Below are 6,000 nucleotides of genomic sequence, written 5' to 3'. Positions count from 1 at the left end.
CCAATCCAATGGCTGGAAGTTGAAGCTAGACAAATTCAGACTGGAAATAAAGCACACATTCTTAACTGTGAGAGTAATTAACAATTGGGACAACTTACCAAGGGTCGTGGTGGATTCTTCATCCCTGACCATTTTAAAATCAAGATGGGATGTTTTTCTGCTCGAGGGATTATCATGGGGCAGTTCCCCAGGGGGTGAGTCTATATGACCACAATGGTCCTTTCTGGCCTTGGAATCTATGAATAACTGTGGGGCATCTGGCTCCTCTGCTTTGTACTTTGTATGATCATTTGCACTCGTGTAAAATGCCACCCCTTTGCACACATGTAAAGACTACAGAAAGTGAAAAGCAGGAAAAAAATGCAGTCCCTTAATTCCTTTTTTCCCCTTCTAAATTATGAGATTCATTTTACATGGTGTTAAATATCTGGACTGGACTGATGCTAATAATATACAGCTCTTTCATCCACAGATCTCAAAGCGCTTGACCAAGGAGGTGAGTATCATATTGCCCTTTATACAGATGGGAAACTGAGGCACAACTAGGGGAAGTGACTGTCCCAACAGCACCAGAATAGACCCCAGGTCTGCTGCGTCCCACTTCAGTACATTATCCACTAGTCCACACTGCTTCCCTGGACACTAACTCATCTGCATAGCTGACTTCAGTGCAGGGTGAACAGCCCTGGCCTGCTTTATGTGGGTTAGTGTGCGGGAGGCACGTAGTAGTGAGGGCCCAAACCAAGGGTTCTGGGTTTAAGTCACTGCTCTGACACAGACTTCGTGTATGACCGGTCACTTAAGGCTGGATTCACCAAAGGATTTAGGCACCTAGCTACCCACTTGAAACACCTAAATCCCAGACTCAGGCCCCAATGTAATTCACAAAGTCCCCCGCACAGTAGCCACTGAACTTCGCAGGTGCTAAAGCTTTCCTGCCACCAAAATTCTTGAAGTCAGACCTCCCTGCCCCTGCCTTCGAGCCTACGCATGGCAGCCCCATGCCAGGTGTCCAGCTGCCTGGGCCCCAGAGCGATTCACAAACTGGGGGCAGACGGGCATTCCTCCTCCTAACACACTGGAGGGGCACAACCCTGTAAGTGTGCGCTGAGCTCGCCTACTGGATCAGGTCCCCATGGGCGAGCCTACACAAAATGCAGGGCTGGGGAGGGGAGTCCCTGCCTCATAACTTGCAGCCCAGTGGTTAGGGCTGGCTCAAGTCCCCACTCCACCTGAGGAGAGAAGAAAGGGTTTGAATGCAAGGGGCTGGACTAGAGGACCTCTCGAGGTCCCTTCAAATCCTACACTTCTGTGATTCTGTGAAATGCCCTTTTATAACACTGTTGCATGGGCACCAGCTATATAGCACCCATGGGAAAAAAATAGTGGGTGCTCAGCATCCACCGGCAGCCAGCTCCCCGTCTTCCCACCCCAGCTCCTCCCATCTGCCAGCAGCCCTGCCAATCAGCTCCTCCCCGTCCCTCCCAGCGCCTCCCGCCTGCCGCGATCAGCTGTTCCCTGGCCTGCAGGAGGCGCGGGGGGGGGGGGGCAGGGAGAGGAGTGGGGACGCTCGGGGGACGGGGCAGAAATGGGCAGGAAGAGGTGGGGCAGGGGTGGGGGTTTGGGAGAAGCAGGGGTCTGGGGCCAAGATGGGGTGGGAAGAGGCGGGGGGAGCTTGGGGGAAGGGGGTGGGTGGGGAACAGGAAAATAGGATCTGGGGAAGGCAGAGGATAAGGTTCATTAATCATTATTGATAAATAAGCCAGTCACCTACCATCTAACACACACAAACTCCTCCCATCCCAGCTTCCTCCCCATCGCTTTCCTGAGGCAGATGGTATGCTGACGCTGCGTGTCCTGAGATGGTGTGTTGTGGTGCCAGCCGGCTTAAACAAAAGTCTCCTTGTCACGGATCCACAGGATTCAGGTTACCTCCCAGCTTTTCCAAAGTTCCTTCAGTGGGCCAGCCCCAATAGGGGTCCCACTCTTCCTTCAGGGCAGGACTCGTGGCCTCAAGGCCTCCGAGACTGAGCCCCATGGCTCCTACCCTCCAGCTCAGCAAATCCTCCTGAGATAGACGGCTGGTCAGAGACTTGTTCCCTCTTCAGGGCTCGTTGCACCTCCATAGGGTGACCAGATGTCCCAATTTTATAGGGACAGTCCTGATTTTGGCGTCTTTTTCTTATATAGGCTCCTATTACCTTCCACCCCCTGACCGGATTTTTCACATTTGCTGTCTGGTCACCCTACTCCATGAGTATTTGCAGAGACACCAGGCAGCTCTGCCAAGCAGAGCGGGCTTTGTTACTCCGCCAGGATCCAGCACTGGGAAGTCCGTAATTTAGCACAGAGGAGCTTAAGCTATCATCCATATCAGCCAAGGCAGGGCTCCCTTGAGCCGTGCCACTGATGAAACTGTCTTGGCTTCCTCCCTTTGTCGCCCAATCCCAGGGGAGCTCCCCAGTCTCTACAAAAGCCAGGTCTTATTCTAGCCTCCTGTCACCCTTTGGTCCATTGTCCTCCGCCTGCAGACCCCTGCTGAGTTCACACGCTCCGCCTGCATGGAGCATCCCATCGCTAGGTGTCAATTGTGCAGTCACTGGGGCTTCCATTGTCTTCATCGGACTTTTAGCCAGTCCTTTAATGACCCGCTCATTCCACCCCAGACAGTCTTGTGACCTGCACATCCTCAAACCTCCCACTCTGCCCCATGAGCGGCTCTTTAATCCTTTAGCACCCCATTTTGTAGCAATTCCTAGTCAAGTCCATCCCTGCCATGCATATCGCGCATTAAAATACTACAGAAAATTCCCACTTCCTCACCCGCCTTTCTTTATCTTCACCCTGGGGTGAGGTCCTCTTCTGACTCCAGCCAGGCTCACTGGTTCCCCCAATCTGGACTCCTCCTGGGGTCTCAGTGGGCTCTCAGTAGACGGTGCCGGTCGGATGCTGGATGCTGGTGACGGCGGTGCTGGAGCTGCCGGATCTGTGCATCTAGAATCTCAGAGCAGGGCAACCTCACTTCGGGGAGAAGGGGGAATTCAGCAGGGACTCGCCGAGCTGTGCTGTCACTCTCCCAGCATCCACACTCAACCCTTCGTGCTGGGAACTGGAATGAGTTGGGAAGGGGGGGCATCTGAATTGTCGTCCTTTTTTGGTGGGACCTCTTAGAAGCCCAGACCAGGGAAAGAGCAATGAGAGCTGAGACAGTGGAGACCTTGTTTGCTGACTATAGGGTCCCTGGGCTGGAACATAAAAGCAGCCAGACTGGGTCAGATCAATGGTCCCTCCAGCCCAGTTTCCTGTCTTCCGACAGTGGCCACTGTCAGGTGCTTCAGAGGGAATGAACAGAACAGGGCGACTATCGAGTGATCTATCCCCTGTCGTCCAGTCCCAGCCTCTGGCAGTCAGAGATTTAGGGACACCCAGAGCATGGGGTTGGTCCTAGATCATCTTGGCTAATATCTATTGATGGACCTATCCTCCAGGAACTTATCTCGTTCTTTTCTGAACCCAGTTATAGTTTTGGCCTTCCCATCGTCCCCTCGCAAGGAGTTCCACAGGTTGATTGGAACCTGGGGTAGTGGGAGGACCTGGGTTTCCCTACCAGCCGTTGGGAAGTGCTGCAGGACTCATGAAAGTCACCCAGAAAGCTGGTCCAGTGAGACTTTGATATTCCAGAAAGGGAAAACTACATAGTGACCAGGCCGGAGGGCTAAGTCACAAAGAGAGAACACCCTGAGTCCCAGAGAGCAAGAGGAGCCATGGGGGGGAGTGAGCAAAGGCAGGGGGTGCTAGACCAGGCAAGAGCTGATCCCCAGACCCAGCCACAAGGGGGCATCCCCAATGGTGAGTGAGTGAACCCTGTTACTGGTGGTCACAAGACATGTGGGCCCCGCCCCTGCTGCCTGCCACCACCTCACTGCACAGCATCTGCCATGCAGCGCTGTGACCTGTCAGCACGTTCTCACCACAGTACAGGAGAAAGGGGGCTGACCCAAGCCAAAACCAGCCCATGTACTCAGGTCCCACTGGGCTGCAGGGCTGTAGTACCCCCGGGGGTTGTGTGAACAGAGGTGAGCACAGCATGAAGGCATTTGGGAGCCGCTGGTTTACAAAAGAGGAAGTTCTTTGCCCTGGGGGCTGCAGAGAAAACCATGAAACTGTGACCTAAGCGAGCACCTGAAACTCAGAAACCAGGAAGGTGAAGAAATCTATTTATTTATTTATTTATTAATCTCACGATGGTTTTAGCCAGTCTTGTGGGGTTTTTTTGCCCGCCTCACACATTGTTGAGCTTACGCTCAAATAAATTGGTTAGTCTCTAAGGTGCCACAAGTCCTCCTTTTCACATTGTTTTTGAACATTCAGAGTTGGCAGTACTAGGGAGAGGGGAGACAGTGCAGCCTAGTGGCGAGCACAGCATCCCGGGACTCAGCAGACCTGGGACCTAGTCCCAGCTCTGCCTCTCAGTGCAAGTCAAGGCACTGCTCTGTGCCTCAGTTTACCCATCTGTAAAATGCGGCTAATGATACTGACCTCCTTGTTTGGGCTCTTCTGACAAAAAGTGGAGTTAGCGGTATTATCGTACCCCAGGGCAATGAACTTGGCTGGGGGTGCTCCTGCACTATAAATAACATCATCCAATCTAAGACGTGTGCAGCCAATTATTTCAGTCCCTAATAGGTTTTAAGTATACTTATGTTTTAAGTTACATTTGTATTGAATTATAATGTTAGCTGCGTATTAATGTATAATTAGTATGTGATGGGGGGTTCTTAATTTTCAATAGTGTTCACCCCATCAAAGCCAATAATTTCATTTAGTGGATTTATTGTTTTGGTTAGGTATAATCAATTAATGAGTGATGATATTAAGTATATAAACCAAGTAATGTTGTCGTTCAAGGCCTACAGGCTAAGGCCTGTAAGATTTCAGCTTAGCCACACTAGGCCTCAGGCCTACGGCGGGTTGACATAAGTAGGTGACCCAGGAATAACCCTGTATGAGTAAAGTTACAAAATGGCTGTAAAGAATGTGCCAATAGGTGATGTCTGGGAAGGTACGTCACAATGTATCCGTCTAGTCCACAAGACACCTGATTATACCATCATGGGAAATTCCGCTCTCACCGCAGATTACCATGGGGATGTGTGTACATAGATGCTAATGAGACTAAGGGGAACGAAGAGGACAACCTATGAAAAACGGGGCACCCTGAAGCTGATGGGTGTAGAAGTACAGAAGGGGGGGGGGGGTGGAACTGTCATGCATATGTATAAATAGGGCCCTACCAATTTCACAGCCGTGAAAAATGTGTCACAGACCGTGAAATAAGCCCTTCCCCATGAAATCTGATCTCCCCCATATTGCTGGGAGCACCCCAGTCAGGGGCTCCTAGCTGCGAGTCCCTGCCAAGATGGGGAGGGACAGGACTTGTCCTTCCCCTGCATGGTCGCTCTCAGAGGGAGATCAGACCCATCTCCAGGTGCCTCCCCCTGCTGCAGCAAGCTCTGAAGGCAGCACAGAAGTGATGGTGGCAATCCCATGACCCCCAAACAACAGATTTGCGGGGAAAAATCCCCACCCCGTCCCCTTTTGGGTCGGGACCCCCACAGTTACATCACCATGAAATTTCAGATTTAAACATCTGAAAACGTGAAATTTGCCAATTTTCAAATCCTCTGGCAGTGAAATTGACCAGAATGGACTGTGAATTTTGTAGGGCCCTATGTATAAGTATGGTAGAAGTAAAAAGAAAAGGAGTACTTGTGGCACCTTAGAGACTAACCAATTTATTTGAGCATAAGCTTTCGTGAGCTACAGCTCACTTCATCAGATGCATGCGCCGGATGAAGTGAGCTGTAGCTCACGAAAGCTTATGCTCAAATAAATTGGTTAGTCTCTAAGGTGCCACAAGTACTCCTTTTCTTTTTGCGAATACAGACTAATACGGCTGTTACACTGAAACCTATGGTAGGAGTGGGCATAACACAGGAT

The sequence above is a fragment of the Chelonia mydas genome, chromosome 23 (genome assembly GCF_015237465.2).
Source record: "Chelonia mydas isolate rCheMyd1 chromosome 23, rCheMyd1.pri.v2, whole genome shotgun sequence".
Classification (NCBI taxonomy): Eukaryota; Metazoa; Chordata; order Testudines; family Cheloniidae; genus Chelonia; species Chelonia mydas.
Note: the sequence above shows the minus strand (reverse complement) of the source record.